Here is a 22,572-nt window from a genome sequence, read left to right as displayed (position 1 = left end):
CCCTTTGTAAATAGTAGCCTGAAGGCCCTAATAGACAGGGCACTGGGTTTTACTACCAAACTTAATAAGGTTTCTCTCGATTTCTGCTTGTCCTTAATTCTCCTCTCTTTTCTAACCAAAAGGGGAAATAAAACCCGAACGCACCAGGGATTTCGATGCCTGCTAATTTTGTTTTTCCCTGTAGAAATGCAGTGTTACACAGTGAGTGTATGAAACACACAGCTGTACACTGCCGCTGAGAAATGTGATGCATAAGAGTTGAAAAGCTGAGTCAAGGAAGCCAAGGGTGGGACTGCATATACCGTAATCCTCCATCACTGAAAGCCAGCGAAGTCTTACGGAAATGGCCATCGCCACGTACCCCGGAACATGAGCGGGAATGTGTAATACAAGATTTTTGTGGAATGAGACTCATGTTTGAAGGGCAGAGTGGGGAGTTCTGCGTAAAACTGCTGAGAAGCAGCCAAAACAGAGCTGAGGAATGATTGAGCCCTGGCCAGGAGAAGGGAAATTTGGCACCTGACTTCATAGGATGCAATAGTTATCCAACCCTGGGATGCATCTGCATTCTCAAGAGGAAGACCATGAGCCTGGGGGTGGTGACTGAGTGAGGAAGAAGTTTTGTGTTGGAGGCCATGTGTTTCTAACCAGCAGTGTTCTTTTCTGAGGAATAAATACTTCTGAGCACTAGTGTGAACATTTATTCAAATTAAATAAACATTTCATCATCAAACGCACCATCGAGTTTTATTTGGAAATTTATTAATGCAGTCATTTCGACTGCTTTGTGTTGTTTTAACTCTTGATTTGCAAATGAGCATCATTGTCAGATGTGAGCATTTGGAAGGGGCTTTTACCGCTGGATTTATGGCTTGCTTTTCTTGTTTACTTTATGTTGTAAACTAATTTTAACTACCAATAAAAGTTGTAGGAATCCTATTTACATCTGAACAATGATTCAGCAACCTGAACCTATATTTTTGGCTGTGGAGTTGTCTTGTAAAAAGTTTATATGATTCCATTGACTAATGGCTCACACAAATTATACATGTATCTGTGTGAATGTTTATATTTCTTTCCGCATTGCCCACATTTTTAGAACCGTACTCACCAATCTCAATTGCACGGGTGCATTTGGACATTCTCTGTCTCATTTTTAAAAAAAGGAAAACATAAATTTCTTGATGCTACCAGATGGGTGTGTTGCCCATAAGATAAAAATCCCAAAATACTTAACAGACCATCTGGTGTCTTGGTTCAGGGTTTAGTTGATTAAGTTCTTGCGTCCTGATTTCCAGTCTCAGCAGTGGTGATCTTACCCTCTTTGGATTTCTACTAAAAAAATTGTTTCTACTTTGTCTTATTGTTAGACGGCACCAGCCATTCATTTATGTGCTCATGCAGTTCCCAGTTGACTGGTGCTGGCATGTCCCGAACAGGCCTGATGAGACGGGAGGACGAGGCTTTTAGTTCATGGGACACAGCTTTCTCCAGGAGATGGTAACTGGTCCATATGGGCATTGACCTTCCCTGGATTCACTGGCAGTGAGCTTGAAACTAAACAATTGCCACAAAACACCATGTCGGGAGTTTTTGAGTATTTACATTGTACTCAGCAGGTCACCTCGTGTGTGTCTGGGGCAGTGTAAAAAGCTTCATATACGTTGTCCTGTGTAAGTCATAGAATCATTAAATCAATAGCACTATAAACTTCATTGTGCAGGTGCCAAGAGTTAGCCATTGGCAGGGCTGATCTTCATGACCATCCGTGCCTGACTCTGCAGCTGGCATTTCCTCCCTGGGTTAGCTCTGTGTTGCCTCATGGACAGGACACGTACTAACTCCGCTCTGAGTCTGGGCAGTGCTGGAATCAGGGGTCCTCAGCAGAACAGATGTTTCCCATCTCTGTGCTTGGTAACAAAACATTTTAAGTGCTGCTACTTCTTCTCTTCTCCGATTTATATTTAGGATAAGCTTTGTGGCTCCTCACATGATGATTTTCATCCATAATACTCTAAAGCAGGGTTTCTCGACCTCAGCACGACTGATGTTTTGGGGCCAGATAATTCTGTGCTGTGGGTGCTGGCCTGTGCGTTGTAGGGTGTTCAGCAGCCTCCCTAACCTCTACTCAATAGATTCCACCAGCGCCCCACCTCGTTGGGACAACAAACAGTGTCTCCAGACATTGCCAGATGTTTCCCGGGGGACAAATTCCTGCACTCCTCACCCCACCCCAGTTGAGAAGCACTGTTCTAAGTAACTGCTAGCTCTCTGTCACTGGGTAAAGGGTCAGAAGCCTGGCGGGCCGCTGCAGAGTCTCCTTCTCACAGGAAGGGAGGTTTACAGTACAACTGACCGGTGTCACAGAGTTGGAACTTAGGTTAACCAATAAATTCCTATTGTAGGATATTTTATGAACACATGTAAGATAGGGAAAAGGCAGTTTTTAAAAAGTACTGATATGCCTTGGCCAGTGTGGCTTGGAACTTCGTCCCATGCATTGAAGTGTTGTGGGTTCCATCCCTGGTCTGGGTGCATGCAGGAGGCAACCGGTTGATGTATCTCTCTCACATCAATGTTTCTCTCCCTCTTCCTTACCCTCTCTCTTTCTAAAAAACAAACAAACAAACAAACAACACACACACGCACACAAACTAGTAGGTTGTTGAATTATAATATCATGCACCTGAAACTTATATACATAAAAAGTAAGAAGAACATTAAAAAATTCATCTCATAAAGTAAAAGAGAACAGACTGATGGAGGTCACAGGGATGGGGATGGGGTCTTGGAGCTGGTATAAAAGGTGAAGGGATTGAGAAGTACAAGTTGGTAGTTAAAAATAGTCACGGGGATGTAAAGTACAGCATAGGGAATATAATCAATAATATCGTAATAACTATGTAGGGTGCCAGGTGGTATGAGACTTATCTGGGGGATCACTTTGTAAAGTATATGACAGTCTAACCACTATGTTGTACACCTGAGATCAATATAAAATAATAGTGAATGTAAACTGTAATTGAAAAATAAAAGTTAAAGAAAAGGGGGAAAATCATATCTCAAGATAACTATGACTTGACATTTTTCTCTTCACCTTTGTAGATTTTTTTATCTATACATATTACATGCGAGTATAGGAACGACAAGGCATATATCCAGGGATAGAAAAAACATACTACTGTCTATGATGTTTCGTAGTCTACCATTTCACTTTATATTGTGAACATCTCCCATTTCTTTAGGTCCCCTTTTCCATCATGTTTCATAATGGACAGTACCTCTTGTCTGCTATTCTACATAATTTTTTTAACAATTGCAATAGTAGCCCTCCATTAATGGAACAATGCTTATTTTTCTATTATTTGGATGTTGCACATTTAATTTCTTTTCATCTTTCAATGCCTTGATGTATTCTTCAAATACTTATTTATACTGTATTATGTTTCAAACACTCCTGTTCTCTGGTAGCCCGGTAGAACAAGTGAATAAAACAGACTCCAACCCTCATGGATCTCACAGTCTAGCTCCATCCTTGTAGCTACATCATTGTATATGTCTTTGTTTTTTTTAGTTTCTTTGCGGGGGTGGGGGGAGGCGGGACTCATTCTGCCTTGCTGTCATATGTGTTGTCTCCTCTATTCCAGTTTTCTTTGCTCATCTGGGCAACCTCTTCCCAGTGTAAGGAGCCACTAGAGTCTGCTTGCCTGTGAAACTAGAATTAACCCGAGGAGTCTGGCTCAGACTCCTCCCAGTTTTCCAGTGAAATCAGCATGACCCAGAATCTTCTAGAAACAGCATGTGTGTGCTTTGTTAACTGGGGAAACTGTCAAGGAACATGTAAGGCTAATTAAGGAATTTAATCTGTTACACAGGGAGTTGACAGAATGGTCTTTTTCTTGTCCTGCTTTTCATGGCTGGCCTCGTGGGAAGCCGGGTGCAGCTCTGAGGGAGGCATGAAGGGGGTATGGATGAGATTGTGTGCCTTTCCTAAGTCTTTTTTTTTTTTTTTTAATGTGCCGCAGGCATGAAACAGCTCTGGCTACCAACACAGGCATCAAGCTAGGATGAACTAAGGACTGTACATCTGCTTTGCCCCTGATTGATATAAGAGCAACACCACCCATCAGGTGTCTCCTTGCCCATTGCCAGGGGGTTTTCCTAAGTCTTTGACCTTGGCAAATTACTGATATCTTTGGACCTCACTTTACTCTTGCGCCTCATGGAGTTGTGAGAAATGGATCTGACGTGTGAGCAGCCTTTGGCATAGGGTCTGGGAAGTGGTGGCCACTCGAGAATGGAGACTGCTCTTGTTCCCACCCCACCTTCGGACAGCCCTCTGAGTCATTCTGTGAGTGCCCGCTGGATGCCAGATACTTGACATGTGTTCTCAGGTCTTTAGCACAGTTGGAGATAGATGCAGGTAGAATTTTGTAGTTTTTGCTTTGTATATTTTGAGGCTTGGTCGTTAAATGAATATCCTATATAATAAAAGGCTAATATGCAAATTGTCCCCTTGACTGGGAGTTCGACCAGGGGGTGGGGCCGGCCTGCCAACTGCCTGTGGCCCCTCCCCCCGGCCAGCTCTGCCCCTGATTGCCCCCCCTCCCACCCATCGGGGCAGACCGGCCGGACCCCACCCATGAACGAATTTATGCACCAGGCCTCTAGTACATTTATAATATCTTTCTGGCCAATTCACCATTCTATTCTGGGTTCTTGCATTGGTTTAAACTTCCTGCTAGTGACTTCATGGAGGGTTCTTCCATGCTTTCTCATCAGCTTGTCAAGATGTGGTGACAAGATACTCATCCTGCAAGTGGGATGGTTGAGTATTTGTCCCACGCCAGGTATGTCCAGAGTCACACATGGACACAGCACTGCCTCTCAATGACAGGAAATAGATGTTAGTATCTCTCCCTCCATTTCTCTTTATTTCATCACTGATTATTGCCTTCCCAGCATTCAGCCACATTTGCACATTACATTTTCATTTGTTTGTTGATCTGTTCATGATCTTCCTTTACTCTGTAGATTAAAGTGAGATTGACAGGGGCTGTTTCAGTTTTATTCATCCTTATATTATACGGTCCTAGAACAATGCTGCCACTTGGTAGGTGCTTCGAAATATGGATTGAACACATTTTATTATTGAGACACCTCAGTCAAGAAGGAATGTCAGTTATATGCAATTGTGTTTCTTGAAGATATATTCAAGCTGGTAAGTGCTAATGGATAATTGCATAATTTGGCAATTTCACTTTAAATATTGATATCATTTATTGCATGAACCGGGGTTCTTCCTTTTTTTAAAAAAAATATTTTTATTTTTTTTACAGAGAGGAAGGGAGAGGGATAGAGTGTTAGAAACATCGATGGAGAGACATCGATCAGCTGCCTCCTGCACACCCCCTACTGGGGATGTGCCCGCAACCAAGTACATGCCCTTGACCGGAATTGAACCTGGGACCCTTCAGTCCGCCGGCCGACGCTCTATCCACTGAGCCAAACCGGTCAGAGTGGTTCTTCCTTTTGAGTTTGTGTTTCCTGCTAAAAAGTTGAGGTGACACAGAAGTGGCCTTAGTCTTTGTTATTGGCAAATGTAGAATTAAAATGTTTCTCTAGCCCACAATTTACATGTGCATAACTAAGAGCTGACTATTCCACAAAGTAGGGGGTGGGTTGGCTGAGTCTTGTACAAAATTCTTTTTTTTTTAAAGTTTTATTTTATTTTATTTTTATTTTTTTATTGCTTAAAGTATTACAAAGAAGTATTACATATGTCTCCTTTTTTTTTTCCCCCGCCCTTGACAATCCCCCGGCTTCCCCTACCCCCCAGTGTCTTATGTCCATTGGTTATGCTTATATGCATGCATACAAGTTGTACAAAATTCTTGAATATTGAAGACATTTTCCTTTGTTTCTTTTCATTAAATTTTCCACCTCCCCCCTTTGTCAACCATCAGCTTGTTCTTTGTATTTATTCATTTGTTTTTTTAGATTACACATATAAGTGAAATCATATGGTATTCATCTTTGTCTGACTTATTTCACTTAGCATAATATCCTCTAGGTCCATCTGGGACTAGGTTGTCACAAATGGCAAGACTTCTTTTTCTAACTTTATTTTACTTGTTTATTATGTTTTCTCCATCAGAATGAAAGCTCCCCAAGACAGGGACTATCAGATCTTTGGGGCTTCTGTGGAATCTGGTACAGGAAAGCGGGGGCTAGAGAGGAGCCCCTCCATTTTCACCTTTCAGTGTTGAAAAGTGGGTGGAGCTGGATTTGGTGGGAGTCACTGGGGTCAGAGGTACCCAAAGCAGCCTTTAGGAGGGTATGGGGAGCTGGATTCTTCCTGGTCTGGGATGGACCCAGGACCTTGAGATAAAACAGATACATTTGGGGGTCACCCTTCAGTTACCAGCTCCCTGAGGAACCAGAAGAATTGACCCTCCTTGGTTTGAAGGCACTTGGAGAAGGAGGGAGAAGGAGAGAGGAGGGAGGTGAACCTTTTCTCCGCCCGGAGCCCCTAATCTCTGCCAGGCCCAGGCTCCTCTGAGCCTCTGTCTCACAAGGACCCACCTGAAAGCCCGCAAAGGCTCACATCCCCACCCAGAGTGGGTCCCTGTTTTGGAGCCAGAGTGGGTGTGCCGGGTCCGAGGTGCTGCGTCGCACTTGGTGGCCGGCTCCAGGTGTCCTCCGGGCTGTGCTGAGCTCAGACCTTGGCCGCCTCTGGAGCGATTCGCAGCAGGGCCGGGCGTCAGCTAGAGCTTGAATTCGGGTCACTTGCACTCTCTCTGCTTGTGCTCGTTCTTGTTCTCCTGCCGGCGTTTCAGGTTCCCGGCTCTGCACTGTTCCTCCTGCCTGCGCCTCCTCCTCCAGGTGCCGGCACAGGCCTTGGCCAGCTTCCTCTCTGCCGGCCCTGTTCCCTCGTCTTCCGCTGCCAGGATGTGCGCAGGGGCTTGTCCTGAACCATCTGGGAGAACCTCTTCTTGGGGCGGGCCTTCCGCACCCGCTGATTTGGGCTTTCCCTTCGGGATTATAGGAGCTTCACCTTCTCCAACTTCTGGGGCGCTGGGCCAAGGCTGAATGAAGATCCTTTTCGCTTTTTTGGCCAAAGGCCATCACTCTCTACACCCGGGCAGGAGGTGGCTTGCTGGGCTCATGCTGGGCTCATGCCGACAAGGGGGAGCCAGGTGACAGGTGTCAGCTCCTGCAGTGTTGAGGGCTCCGGTCCTGGGCTCCGGATCTGCGCTTGCTGACTGGGGTAAGGCTCTGGGGATCCTGGGCCCCATTGCAGCTGATGTCGGAGGGACCCCCACCAGTGCCTCCCTATACTCTGGGCCAACTCTGCATTGGGTTCTTCTGGCTCTGGAGGACTTTAGTGAGTCCCCACTTGGCTTTGGCTGACATTTGGGGGCGGGGAATTCATGACTTGACTCTGGCTGTCTTCCTGTAGACTCCTGGGGGGACCCTTAGGCCCGGCTCCAGCCTCCTTCTGGGAGACCCCAGACTTGCCTCCTGCCCTAGACTGGGTGATCCCTGGCATGTCTCCGACTGACATGGGTGGGGTGGGGGGACTCCAGGCCAGGCTCCCTCCTTTGTTCTGGGTTCGATTGGAACTCCACAAGGGCTCATCTGGGGGCAAAATTGAGGTGGAGCTCTGGTGGACGCAGGCTTTAGGCCTTCCAGCCCCGGGCTGGGCCTCAGCGGTGTACCCGTGGCCCAGCCTCAAGATTTCTTTTTTGTTGCTGAAAGATGTTCCATTGCATATATGCACCCCATCTTTATCCATTCATCTATTGATTGACACCCAGGTTGCTTCCTATCTTGGCTATTCCTAGTAATGCTGCAGTGCACATAGAGGGGCATATACCTTTTCAAATTAGTGCTTTTGTTTTCTCCAGAGAAATCCCACAAGTGGAATTGCTGGGTCATATGGCAGCTGTAGTTTTTAATTTGTTGAGGAATCTCCATCTCATTTTTCCTTAGTTTTCCTTAGTTTCTTGATCTTTGCTTTCTGGTCTCAAAGCCTTTAATTTGTTTTACTTTTTTGCTGCTATAAACAATTTTTATTTATTCCCCAAATACTATTCACAACCTAGTATATTCTCGGCACCTCCGCTCACTGAGGATAGAACGATGAGCAAAACAGATCCCTGGCCTCGTGGAGCTTACATTGTCGTTCACGCTTGCAGTGAACTCATTGCGTATGTCTTTGCCTTATTTTGTTAGTGTTTCTCTAGTGTTTCCTGTATGTGCTGTGTCCCTCCCCTCCAGCTTCCTAGCTCAAAATGAACTCAGTTGATTAAAAATGAAATGACCACCGCAGGCTTTCAGGCAGTTATTCACAAAGAGCATTTGGACTTTCCCTTTGAAAATCAGTTCGCCTGGCTGCTGAGAGGGCCGTGCGTCTTTGTCTTTAAGTTGATTGATAACCGGCATCAGCTGGGAAGATGCATGTACTTTGCTTGTTGAAAAGTGGCTGCTGAGCAGCTGGGGCCCACGTGGCCTGGCCTTGCTGCTGCTGGTGAGTGTGCACTTACACAGCGGTTACTGGGCTTTGCTGGGCACGCGCATTGTGTGCCTATCCACGGACAGATAGCCCCATGGATAGGATGTTGGGGAAATACGGGCGTTCCAGGCCCTCCAGTGGGATGGAAAGAGGACCTAACTTTCAGGGGCTTCAGAACAGGAGCGTTCCAGCCTGGACCAAGCAGGTATCAGTGCCTGGAATCCATATGCCCCTGACAAGACGGGGTCCCAGGAGAGGGACTAGGTGAGGCCTCAGGAGCAGGCCCCGGGATTAGGGGTGGCGATACGCTATCATAATCAAGAGCTTGGATTGGCCCTACAGCCAAGTAGCTGTGAGCCCTGACGTTAACTCTTACGCGTGACATTGGCAAAGTTGGATGACAATTTAAATGTATTTCTCCATCTCTAAAATAGGGGTCAGATGTCAGCCTGAGCTACCCTGGTTTCTATTCCCTCTGCATCACCCTCATCACAAGAGAGCTTTCAAATATTGTTTTCCTTGTATCTCTTATGATATGTTTTTATTTCTTTTTATTTCCCAATCTAGCACACTAATTCTTTGAGAGTCAGGAATTTGATTTTTTTTTTTTTTGGTCACTGTTTTATCCCAGCACCCAGCACCTAAGAGATGAAATGTTTGCAGAATGAAAGAAGAAATTTGCTAGAGGCTCGTGGTCATTATCTTTTGCTCCTTGGACCATATTTCTTTGCTGCTTCCAAGAAAAGATCTCTGAGTAGGAACCCAGTAGATGTGTTTTAGCCATCCTGGATTCTGCCTCCTGTGCCCGTGGCACTTAACTTCTGAGTCCTTTTCAGACCAGGAATTAAACATTTGGTCCGTGGCTGGCTTTGGGGGGTGTCTTTGGGAATTGCTGCTGACAGCCCTGTACTCAGGGGCATGAGCTCTGCTGTGCTTTCTCCTGCCTCTGCCCTGTTCCCTGGTCCCCTTTCTCCGACAGTGCCCAATGCCTGGCAGGGGCACCTGGGGCTCCTGCAGCCTGAGAGACCTGCTGATCTCTGCTTTTCTGGTTCCTGAGCCACGGCCTGATGAACATCAAAGACAGGATGCTGGCTGTTTTATTATTTTTTTTTTTTTTAGCTCCACAACTGTCGGTTTGAATAGATGTTCTCGGGGCTTCGTATAGGCATATAAAATGTATGTTTTCTTTCATCAACAAAGGCTATGATTGTGCAAGTCTAAACAGTGCTGCTTAGTTGAGTATTTTCTAGTTCAATTTTCGGTAGCTCTTGAGGGAGATTGCATTGTGCTTCATCGGAAAGGAAGATGGTTTGATGGTGCTGTGTATGCTTCTTTTTTAATTTATTGGTTTCAAGGGAGGAGGGGAGTGAGGAAGAGAGAGAGAGAAATCCTCACCCAAGGACATGCTCAGAGAGAGTGTGAGGGAGAGGGGGGAAAGAGAGAAAGAAACATTGACCTTCTGTACATGCCCAGCTGGGGATCTAACCCAGAACTCAGGTATGTGCCCTGACTGGGAATCGAACTGGCAACCTTTTGGTGCATGGAAAGACACTCCAACTAACTGAGCCACTCTGACTGGGATATATATATATATATATATATATATATATATATATATATATATATATTAAAGAGAAGTTATTTCTGATGGAGGAGTAGCAAATCTTGACTTTGGTGAATATGTTATTTCTCCCCTAGTTCTGTATGCTCTTTCTTGTGCTTGTGTATATCTTATTTATCTGGCTGCCTGAGGCAGTTTAAAATATGTAAGCATTTATGCAACTGACTATTTCTTAGAATTATGGCATCTTTGGTGAATGACTTTCTAGCCTGAGACATTTTATCATGCTATAAATATCAGAAACACCAGAAATTAAATAATAAGTTTGTTTCACTTTTGTAAATAAATTCTACTCTCTTTATTTTGCAGTGGATAAAGGACTTTGTTTATTTGGTTTGTAAATCACCTAGTTTTTTTTTCTTTGTAGAGAGTAAGTAGATAGATATTCATTTTTGCATAGATGTCAACATTCTCATATAAAGAATGCAGCCCTGGACACATTAATACCAAGCACCTATGAGATAGTTTTGAAATGTTATTGTGGAAAAGAGAATAATGATTTAGGGACACTGTGCATCAGAAAACCCAATCTCTTATAGTTTCTTTTCAAATATAATTTAAATTTGAATTAGTACTAGGCCTCATGCCTCATCAAGTATGCTTTTCACACTTCTGTGTTGCTCACCTGTTAACTAGATCCGTTAGCAGACCAACCAATAGAAACCACCTTTAAAACCTATTTTCTGGGTCTAGACTTGTAGTTAATAAACTTGAGTTCTCCTGAAGATCTGATTTCTTCTCATCTTAGAGGACTGTCAGTGGTGAAGATGTAGAATACAGAGAATTGCTTCTGATTCATCTCCAAGTTGAGTAACTTTCATGTGACTCATTTACTTAGTTTTCAAAGCCATTGATTGGGAAGAGCAAAGACATTGGAATTCCACTCAGCTTTGGATTTGAAATCCAACTTTGCCACTTTAAGACTGTAACCTCTACAAAGGCCAAGATGTGTCTATCATTCACTTCTGAATGCCTGGTGTCGTGGGACATGAACGGTTCTTAGTAGATACTGGTTGAGTCAGTGAATGAACATCATCATGTGATTTTGAGCCACAGTATCCTGCTCTGTATAATGGGGATAAATAACCCTTATATTACAAGGTTACCGTAAAGCTTGGAAGTAGTGTGTTTAAAGCACATGCTAGATTGTCTGGCCTATAGGAGGTGGGCATGTATTTCTCAGAATCCTTAGATTTACTTCTGATTGTGTTGGTTAGAGAATAAACGTAAAGTTTTGTTCATGTTGTACTTTGTGTTTTGGCAGAATTGGTCTGGGTAGTTCAGTTTCTAAATTGCCAGTGATGAATTCAGAAAGTGAACTGTTGGGTTGGGCTTCATTTCTGGATCATCCATATTAAATGGATTTTCTCCAAGTTCCCACTCTACATGCTCCTTATTGTCAAGCTGATGTCACACCGCTCTCCTGTCCAAGAGGGAGTCCTAGTTATCCAGAAGGAAGCCACATTCCTGGGACTCCCTTATAAGGTGGTGGGTGGCAGAGCCCTAGACACTGGTGCTCATCCCTTCTTGTCTTGAAATCTTCAGTCCAAGACTGTTTCAGAGTATTTTTCTTTTCACTGGAGATTGTTTTAATAAAGGGACCTGGTGGAAATCTGGATATTCATTAAACACAATTCTCCCTTTGTGCTGTAAATAATATTTATGAATGATAGTTTGGGGCTTAACCTGGGCATTATGGGGAGATATTGAGTAGGAGTTTTCTGTCTGAAGGGTAATATGAACTTTAACCAATTGGACATACCCTGTTTTTGTGTTCCACAAATGGAGTTTTCTGATAAATTTTAGTGCTACTGTTAATATGACTCCTGTTTGAACGGAGACTGTCTCGAGGGAGGTCATAGTTAATGTCAGGTTCTGTTTTTGAATTGCTGTGCTGTTGTTGGGGGATGAGATTCTGGGGAAGGGAGATCTTGTGTGGGAGGTTGGGGCAATCTTGACCACGTGAGCTCCCACCTGTGCACCTTTCAGAACCTGAGACCTAGAAGAGCTGAGAAATAAACTGTCTGGCCTTCTGAAATGCTTGCCTGTATATACTTTCACATATAAAGGACTTTATTTTTCAAAAAATGAAGTGTGCAGATGAAGCTCTTTTAGTGGGAATTGTGTGTGTGAATTTGAGAAGTCCTGAAAATGACATAAAATTAGATTATGATTTGACTGTGGGTGCTGGACACATAAGGTAATATACAGATCATGTATCATAGAGGTGTACACTTCAAACCTATGTGATCTTATTAACCAGTATTACCTCGATAAATGTAATTTAAAAAAGAAAAAAGATTACATTGGAAAGAACTGAAGTCTAGCTCTTAAAGCCTTCCTTTTTTTTTTTGGCTAAAGAAAATGGCTAATTACACTGGGAACCAGAGACAGGTGTCTGTGAGTGTTAACTGGGTAAATAAAGAATGATGTTAACCTCCCCAGAGTGCTGGTGGCTGTAGTTTGGGCAGAAAATCCTATAAAGGAGAAAGCGCTGCCTCGTGTAATAAACTCCCAGGTGCTCGATAAAAGCCCGCTCCTCTTCTGCTGGCTGGCCAAGATCAAGGGCGCTGCTGCCCAGGGAGCGGGAGGCTCCTCGCTGGTGCGCGGGTGATGAGATTTCGCCTCTCCTGCTATCTGTCTGAATTACTGCGGGGCCGGCGGAGACGGGCCTCTCTTTTGATAGCAGCTCAGAGACATGGATATCTTATTTTCTTTAAGTTAAACCTACCAGTCTTCATTTGCCAAATAATTTCCACTTCTGGGAAGCCTGTGTGTGAAACCCGACGAGATCGTGTTCAGTTCTTGAAGGCCCTGTGCCATCTTTTTTGTCGTCTGTCACTGGACAGAGGAAATGCAGCTTTAGAGACTTGTTTGAAGGCGAAACGAAATGAGAAACACGATGGACCTGCCAGGTGGCTTTCCTGTTACTGCGTTTCTCTCAGTCTAAGGCAGGGTTTCTCCATCTCGGCGCTATTGCTCTTCGGGGCTGGGCAGTTCTTGGTTGTGGGGACTGTCCTGCTCATTGTGGGATGTTTAGCAACATTGCTGATCTCTATCCCTAGATGCCAGTAGCACTCCAGCCCCCCCTACTTGTGACACCAAGTATGTCTCCAAATTTGCCCCTGACCATGATAGAAAGGTACTTAATGAAGCCTGACATCAGGTTTCTCCTTTGGTCAGAAATGGTGTGGAGCAGTACTTGGAATGAATGACTTCAATTTCATATGATCTCTGTTATGTAATAAAGAAATTATATGATGGTAGTGACTTTCCCTCCCTTTTCTTTCTCATTCATTGATGATTAAAATGGCGTTTTTGAAACTTAGACTCAGCCATCTGCTCCTTCCTGTTGCCTTAAATCAGCATTAATCGCTTTAGGTTGGACATGGAAAACAAGAGCAGAAACGGTGTCCTGTGACTCCAGTCATAAAAGGACTCGGATCCTAAGAGAACCACAAAAGGTTCTTATAAATAAGCTCAACACTTAAATGGGTCTTCAACAAGCTACATTTGATTGCATAGATTATGTATTTGATTTGACATTTTAACTTCTATAAACCTCATTAAATAAAAATTGGTTTCTAACATGCAAAGACATTGATGAAGGGATAAAGAGAAAACGTCTTTATAATTTTTCCTAGAATGTCTGGCATCTCTGACATAAGTATACTAGAAATGAAAATATGTATATTGGTACTGGATCTGGGATAGTGATATTAGTCCTATTAAAAATAATATTTACTATAAACTTTATGGTACTTAGTATGTGCCAGCTACCGTTCCCATTGTAATTCACTTGCTCCTCAGAACAGTTTTGTGCAGTAGGTTCTGTCATGCCCACATCTCCCTCTGCATGTTACAGACAGGACACTGGAGTGGAAAGTTAAGTAACTTGCCTAGAATTACCCAGCTAATGAGTGCTTGTCTGGTCTACTACTTGTCTCTCACTTCATTTCTGCAGATTCTAAGACCTGACCCTGAAGACCAGTACCAGTGGTTGGCAAACTAGAGCCCATGGGCAAACATCTGGCCCACTGCCTACTTTTGTACATACGTTTTTTTGAGCATAGTCATGCTGTTTGTTGACTTACTGGCTATGGCTGTTTTCTTGCTACAATGGCAGAGCTGAGTGGTTGCAACAGTTGACTGGTTGCCAGCCAAGTCTAAAATGTTTACTATCTGCCCACCTCTGCATAAGACCATTCTCACCCACATGTGTGGTCCAGAAAGGTAGGGAAATAAAAGGAATTATAATTCCATAAACTTCCAAATAACTTCACTTAACATTCATTCATGCATTGCATTTTTAATATTGATACCTTCTTCTAGGTACTCGTGAGTGAAGGATAGCTGCACCCTCTGGGACTGGTTATTGAAAATGTTGATGTTAGGTTGAGAGTGGACTGGGCTTGTGTAGATCAAAACAGAAAGTATGAGCAGAAGTATTTGTTTCAGGCTGAGATTTTGCAGTGCCTCATTTCCTGTGGGGTGGGTGGATGGCTTTTGTGGCTTAGGCTTGAGATGGTATGACCTACTTATTGAGACCCAGCATTGGCTTGGCAGGACCAATTCCAAACGATGTGGCGTGCCCGGATGCTGGTCTGAGTGAAGCTGGAAGGAACACCGAGCATACTCACAGCATAGTCACACCGTGGCTTCCGGTGTCTGTAGGAGCAGCTACTCCTGTCCTTCCTTTCTGCTCTTCACAGACTTACCAATACAGTTAATTACAGTTTGATGGCTATTTCAGATATAGTGTTAGTTTACAGTGGGACCCCAGTGCCTACAATATATTGCTGAATGAATGAAAGTTTTGCTTTTTGCTTCTTTGAAGCAAGGAATTCCCTGCTTGGAACCACATCACTCAGGCTTATCTTAACATTCTGTAGGGCACACATTACTCTTTGAGGCATGTGTTCTCCCCTGCCACAGAAAAATCAGTTGCACTGGAGACAGACTGGCACAGGTTGAGAAGGGACTGTGCATATCCTGGCATTGTGGAGGGTAGTTGGGCAGCAAGGAGGTGGCAGGTGGGACTGGCGGTCCCCCAGGCTAGAAGGTGTGCTGTCAGTGAGGTGGGGCTGCTCCATTTGGGGAAGAGGTAGCTTGATAAGGGAGTCCAGCTGACCTAGACTTATGTTTGAACCCTGGCTTACTGGCTTTTTGACCTTGGACAACTTTATTCAACCCCTTTCAGTTTTAGTCTCTTGTTTTAGTCCTTTCAGGCTGCTATTAACAAAAATACCGTAAACTAGGTGGCTGATAATTTTATATTTCATAGGTCTGGAGGCTAGGGAGTCTTAAGATCCAAGTGCTGGCAGACTTGGTGTTTGGTGAGGGCCATTTTCTGGTTCATAGATGGTGCCTTCTTGTCTTCTCATATGGTGGAAGGGACGAGTTAGCTCTGTGGGGTCTCTTTTTATAAGGGCACTTATCCCAATCTTGAGGGCCCCATCCTCATGACTTAATCATCTCCCAAGGTCCATCTCCCAATATCATCACCTTAAAGGTTAGGATTTCAACATAAGAATTTGGGGGGGGGGTACCAAACATTTAGACCACAGCAGTCTCCTTGTCTCTTCGATGGGGATAAATACCAGCTTCATCTAGAATAGCCTCTTGGGAAGGTGTTGAAAAGATCACCACTCAGCATGGTATACAGGAAATCCTCTGTAATTGTTAACATTTTTTTGGTCACTTGAATCTGAATGAATTGAGTTGCATTGGGATTTAGTCTGTAGGTCAGTGTGGCTAATGTTCAAAATCCTGGGAAGATACAGGAGGGGGTTGACAGGCTGGAAGAGGTCATCTAAAGATGTTAGAGAATTAACTAGTTTCCAGGGCTCTTAAAATGTCACCGTGCCTTTCAGACATACCCAGGTTATTCTTAAAGAGCTCCTTGCCTGGTAGGAGTCCATTTTGTAATATTTGTTTAAATTATATGACGGAACATTGCAGACTTGTAAGCTGCGCTCGGAATAGCAATATCTGCCCCATTGTTGATCAGCGCCACATCTTTACTTGTTTATCTCTGCTTCCCATATGGTCAGGCTCCAAAGCTAGAACTAGAGGAGACCCACTAACTCATTAACCTCTGCGACATGAAACAGAAACCTCCCAGAAGGGAACTGGCCATGGGAGGCATTGTGTTTAAGATCTCTCGGAGCCCCACTGCATTCATTTGCCCTAGTACAAATTTTCCTAGCATGCAGGAATTGGTCATGGTCCAGTCTGTGCTGTCATTTGAAAATTATTACTTAGTTCTTTGAGAAGTAATTAAGTAGAACCGTAGGAAAGACCTTCTCATTAGTATTTTTTTAAAAAATATGTTTTTATTGATTTTTTTTAGAGAGAGAGAGAGGAAGGGAGAGGGAGAGAAGGTAGAAATATAGATGAGCTTCCCCTATTGGGGATCAAGCCTGCAACCCAGGCATGTGCCCTGACCGGGAATCGAACCAGCAACCTCTTGGTGCATGGGACAATGTTTTAATCCACTGAGCCACACTGGCTGGGCTCATTAGTGTTGTGTGGATTTTTTTAAATGTTTTTATTGATTTCAGAGAGTGGAAGATAGAGGGAGAGAGAGTGAAGCAGTCAATGATGAGAGAGAATCATGGATCAGCTGCCTCCTACATGCCCCCTACTGGGGATCAAGCCTGCAACCTGTGCATGTGCCCAGACCGCGTATCGAACCATGTCCTCCTGGTTCCTGGGTCGATGCTCAACCATTGTTTCTGAATTTTGCTGTCACCTAACATAGTTAGAGCCAGAAGGAACTCTATAAATGCCCTATTTTTTTTTTTAAAGGAAGGTAGGAGGAGAAGAGTCCTCAGTTCTCCAAAAAAGTTATTTTGAAGTGCTTGCTTTAGTTAAATGTAGCAAATGTTATTGAGCACCTGTTTGTTGAATTTGTTGAAAATGAATTTAAAATAATTTCATCTTGACCTTTCCTTTTTGCAGTTTTTTTTTTTTGTTGTTATTAATCCTCACTGGAGGATATTTTTTCCATTGTGTGTGTTTTTTGTGTGTGTTTTTTTTCCCCCAGAGAGAGAGAGGAATGGAGGAAGGGAGGGGGAGAGAGAAAGAGAGAGAAACAGGACATGAGAGAGACACATTGATTGACTGCTTCCTGCACCCACCCTGACCAGGGCCCCCAGGGCCGGGGATCGAACTTGCAACCAGGTAAGTGCCTTGACCAGGAATCTAACCTGCCAACCATTCCATGCATGTGCTGACGCTCCAACCACTGAGAAACACCAGCCAGGGCCCTTTTTTTGCAATTTTTCTATCACCTTAGGAGGTAGCTGGAGAAGTTCTGGAATGCCTTTAAACACTGGATGGGAATTAATGTTTATAAATTGTCAGATAGTGGCACTAGGTGATAATTCCCCTCTGTGTGAATGTCATGGTTACAGTCTGCTTTTTTGCCTCTAAAAGAACAATTATATTCAAGAAATTTCTTAGTGCATTTAAAAACAGCTGGGTGAAAGTCATTTTAAATCCCCAAATCCAACACATTAGTTCTTTTATGCATTTAATTAAGCAGAAGTTAAAATAAATTAGAACAGAAGACATTCAGTGCTGATTGTTGAATCAACAAAGCAAGAAACAGCCTAGCATTACCCTACCGCAGATGTCTGTCACTCAGCACTGTTGCCCTAGAAATTTGCATCAACTCTTAACATTTTTTGAATAACTATTTCTTTTGTAGTAAAAACTGGCATGTGATGTATAGCAAGTAGTGTTCTTTATATAAAGTTTACTTCACACGGACGTGTCTATGTGTGCATATGTGCGTGCTTATAATTTTTTTCCTTTTATACCTTTACATTGTTGACTAGGATAAATTTTTTTTGGGGGGTGGGCGTGGGGGGACTAGCCAAGAATGACAAAGTTTAGGAAAATATAGAGAACGGAAAAATAAGGTTTAGCAATAAATTTGAATATTATTAGTAAAAATGACGAGATTGTTTCATTTTTATACTAAAATATTCTTAAGGACAGGGTGAGTTTGAGGTTTTTTTTTTTTTGTGTGTGTGTGTTTTTAAAAAGAATGTTCCATAAAAGCTGTGTTCATTTCTCACATTAAATATGTTGGTGTAACATTGGTTAATAACATGATATAGATTTCAGGTATACATCATTATGTCTGACATCTGTGTGTGCTCACCACCCAAATTTAGTTTTCTTCTGTTACTATGTTTGACCTCCTTTACCCCCTTCACCCTCCCCATCCCCTCGTTTGTCTTTATAATGCAAATAATGTATGGCTGGCTCATTGTTGAGATCTTTGATTAAAAACACGTCAGCTGGAAATGTACCCCTGTATTCTCATCACCTATAGACATTACTGCTACCTTTCAGTGTATAGGCTTTTTCCTAATATGCATATATTTTCTTTTTTTCATAAACAGGATTCTGCCTTATGGCAGTCTTGTAGTACCTCCTTCTCCCCTCCCACCCCCCCACACACATAATAGAACATCATGATTGATACAGTGTCTGGTATTGGTTCCAGATAATTGAGGGGGGAGAGGTGAGCTTATGGCTAGTATTTTAGCTGAAACAAGATTTAGTCTTAAATTTTTGAAAGTTTCGCCCTACCTGGTTTGGCTCAGTGGACTCAGGGGATAGAGTGTCAGCCCGTGTTCGATTCCAGTCAAGGGCACGTACTGGTTGGGGCTTGATCCCAGCACTGGTCAAGGGTGCATGTGGGAGGCAACCAATCGATGTGTCTCACATGGATGTTTCTCTCTGTCTCTCCCCCTCCTTTCCACTCTCTCTAAAAATCAATGGAAAAATATCCTCAGGTGAAGATTAACAAAAATAAAAATAAAAAAGTTCAAAAGTTTCTGCTGGGTCATGGATACATGAAGATTCACGATACTCTTAGTTTTGCATAAATTTTTAATTGTCCTTAATAAAAAGTTTACATATGTGTCAGTTAGTCCATAAATATCTACTCAGTTCTCCGGATCAACATCCATGTAATCATTCTTAGGAGTCACATCTAGTGCCATTGTAGCCTGGACCATAATTTATAGCATGGCCATAAATAACCAAGACCCTCTTATTGAATACCTCTGCTCAGTATTTTAGACCATTTTTGCAAATGGATGCAAACTTGTTTGGTTGTCTTCCTAGGTCTTTGTCATTTAAATTTTTTACTTCTGTAATGATTCAACAAGGAATCTTGAATTATAACAGAAATCTTTAATTAGAAAAGTTATTAAAGTACAATCAGTGTGTTCTCTGAATGCAGCATTGTAATTCAATGAATCTTATTCAATGAATCTTACACACACACACACACACACACACCCTTTAATCCACTGAATAATTTTTATTGCCAGAAGTCTTAGTGCACCGATATAGTGTAACTTGTGACATAGTTGCATTTGCTCTTATGGACACATATGTATTGTACTGAAGATTGAGTAGTTCATGTGTGTTCTGTCATCTTCGTGTTGTTTATTCATCACAAGCTGCTGATTCCCATTCCTCAGCTAAGGGCTGTTCTAGGCCTTTCCCTGGTCAAGGGCAGACTCACTAGAAACTGGGTAACTGTGAACATGATCAACACTTTCTTTCTTACCTGCATCCACAGTTCATTAGATTGAGAATCCTGAGTGAGGAGGATCATCCGTTCTCTGAGCCTCAAGTTAATTGGAGTAAGAAGAATACATTTAATGCCCACCACCTCCTCTTGTGAGTGAAGTATGGGGCAGGTTCTGTAATATACCTGGTACCTACTTTATCTGATTGAATCCTTACAGCAACATACAGAGAGATTCTATTATTCTTCCTGTTTTACGAGTGAAGGAATGAGGCCTAGAGAGATAAAGTCACCAGCTCAGTGAAAGTCCCACTGCTGGCTTCAGATTTTTGGACACCATCATCAACCCATTGAGTAACTTGGATCAAGATCCCAAAGGATCAGTGGTGATTTTTGGTGATTGTGTATTCACTTATTAATTATAATATATGCAAATGGAAATCCCTAGATATAGGCCTGTGATTGTGATTAAAATCTGCCCGTTACGTGTCGAAAAGACTTGAGAAGATGACCATGCCTCGGGGTAAATTTTACCAACTTTCCATTTTCAGTCCATCTTACTTTGATCTGGGAATAAACCCAGTTCCCAGTGTGCAGGGTTCCAGAGCGGTGGGGTGGCTTGCTTATTTGATATGTTTTTTTAAGTTAGCAATTTTTGAAATCTGGCAGCCCCTTTGACGTGGAACGCCTCGAGCATGAGCCGGTTATGAGGAGTGTTCGTGACGACCAGGCCTGGCCAGGAAGGTCGGGAGGGGACTGACAGAGTTTTGAGAGGTAGCGTCTGTACAGCTCTCGCTCATGAATCACAGTTGATAAAAACTGTTTGGGAAACTCGATACCCAGAGGTACAGACACCTGTTTGGAAGGAAACACAACGTGCTCTGTGCGCAGCCTGAGCAGAGCCGTATGCCTAGTAGTTTCAGATGCTTCATCATCCTTAGACGGTGGTGCCCCCAGGTGGTAAGGAGGGACTGTGGCTGGGATCCAGGGCTCACCTCTGTCAGCTCCTAGTTGTAGTCTCAGGAGAAAGTCAAAGGCCTGGGTGCGGATCCCCTGCCCAAGCTAAAGGGGCGTGGATGATGGATGTAAGTGATTATCTTTTTGAAAGACACTAACCCCCAACCAGCAACTGAGGAAACCATTTGGAATATCTAAAAGAGGTAGCCTGGTCAGTTTTCAAAAATGAAGGAAGGGGTGGATGTTTATGTGTGGCCTCGGGAAGCAATAGTCCACTTGTGTTTTCAATCATCTGCTTACAGGCCTAGTCTTTACAAATAATATGGACTGAAAACCTGGAGGGAGTGTCAAGAGCAGGGAGGGGCAGGAGGGTTTGGAATTGTCAGGTACAACCCGATGGTATGTCCCTTCTCCTTTAGAAAGAAGTGCAGTCCAGTGTAGCCTTTCCCTGTGTCTGCATCTTGGTCTCTCCAGCTTGGAGCATCACCAGAGAAGGTGGTCACCTCCCTGATAAAACTGTCCTGGCTGAGAACCCGAAGCGAGCTTCCCATCCTGGCTTCCAGGCTTCTCAGCTTGGCATCCGCGTTGCTAGAACAGGATTACCTGCGCCATTTCACGGTCCTGTTATCACCATGGCCCGTGTTGATAACTACTACGAATAACCCCAAACATGCCCACTTTCTGTTGGTTGGTTGACTGCAACTTTCTTTTTGTTCTCCAGAAGTCAATGCCCATTGTAATACCTAATAGACTTTCCCAGGCTGCATCCCCATTCCTATATTTTGGGGTGCCTTTGAATGCTCCCCATTCCTATATTTTGGGGTGCCTTTGAATGCCCACCCCTCAATAAGGATCTCTGTAGTGAATACATCCTTTACACTTTTCTGGAATAGTGGTTTTTAAATTTTTTTTTTTCTTAAGACAATTATCCCTAAGTTCAGTTGACTGGACTAAGAAGGAGACTGTGTTCGCTAACGCCCCAGCCCCATGTGATTGGGAGGCCGATGGGACGCGGCTGCCTCGGGTGTGGATAGAAGTGCAAAGTCCCAAATGGTAGATTAATTGATTTTGATGATGTGACTCCAAAGCTTGAGCCTTTCATACTGTTTTCAGACTAATGGCTGCCACATTTGGCACCGAGCCCAGCGGCACATTGGGCTCATTTTAAAAGCAGATCGTGACCGCGCACCAGGAGGAGAGGATGCACGCGAGGTGTCTGAATAGTTAGTTGCTCAGTTCAGAGGAGCGGGCATTGTTTTCCTGAAGAAGTACCATCGATTCCCTCCACCACCAGCCAGGCCGCAGTGCCTCCGGTCAGCCCTTGGAAAGCCTTGACAGTGTGGTCTCAAGGTCTCCTCGTTCATGCCCGCTAATAACACCTCCAGTGGGAAGTAGGGGTGACCCCCAGGAGAAGTAAAATCCCTGACACCTTGTCCTCCTCAACTTGTCCTATCCCTGACACCTTGTCCTCCTCAACTTGTCCTACTTTCCCTCAAATGCCCTCTCCTCGAACATTTTCTCTTTCTCGATTTTGATTGTCCCCTTAAGCAATTTACTAATTAGACATTGAAATTTCCCAGCCCCTCAATCCCAAGGCAAAACCGATGAACACAGCCAACCAAAGCGGTTGGGCTAGAAAAGAACAAAGACGTACCTGCAGGGATTTGAAGCTGGAGCCAAGGCTGGTACCCATACGTCCCGCTAATGCCCTTTGTCCTAATGTATGATTCACCGTGCCCCCTGCACTCGAAGAAAGGCCCGTGTTAGACGGTTCGTTCTGAGGACACACAGCAGTGAGTGAGGCAGGGAGGGCGGAGGTGTGGGGATGGGCGGGCCCTGGTCTCAGAGGGTGGCTGGTTCTCTGATCCACCAGCAATGCCGTGGGTGAATGTGCACCCACTGTTGCCAGAAGTGAGT

General features: G+C 43.7%; 1 protein-coding gene and 2 pseudogenes across 1 annotated transcript in view; 1 reads left to right on the top strand and 2 right to left on the bottom strand.

The window, feature by feature from the left end:
- PTPRG (protein tyrosine phosphatase, receptor type G) overlaps positions 1-22,572 on the top strand; it is a 654,131-nt gene that overhangs the window by 87,427 nt on the left and 544,132 nt on the right.
- Positions 1,734-22,348, bottom strand: LOC111826120 (annotated as a pseudogene).
- On the bottom strand, positions 4,013-4,157 carry LOC111826129 (annotated as a pseudogene).

Source organism: Myotis lucifugus, unplaced genomic scaffold (genome assembly GCF_000147115.1).
Source record: "Myotis lucifugus unplaced genomic scaffold, Myoluc2.0 scaffold_55, whole genome shotgun sequence".
Lineage (NCBI taxonomy): Eukaryota > Metazoa > Chordata > Mammalia > Chiroptera > Vespertilionidae > Myotis > Myotis lucifugus.
Note: the sequence above shows the minus strand (reverse complement) of the source record. Positions and strands in the feature narration are given on the sequence as shown.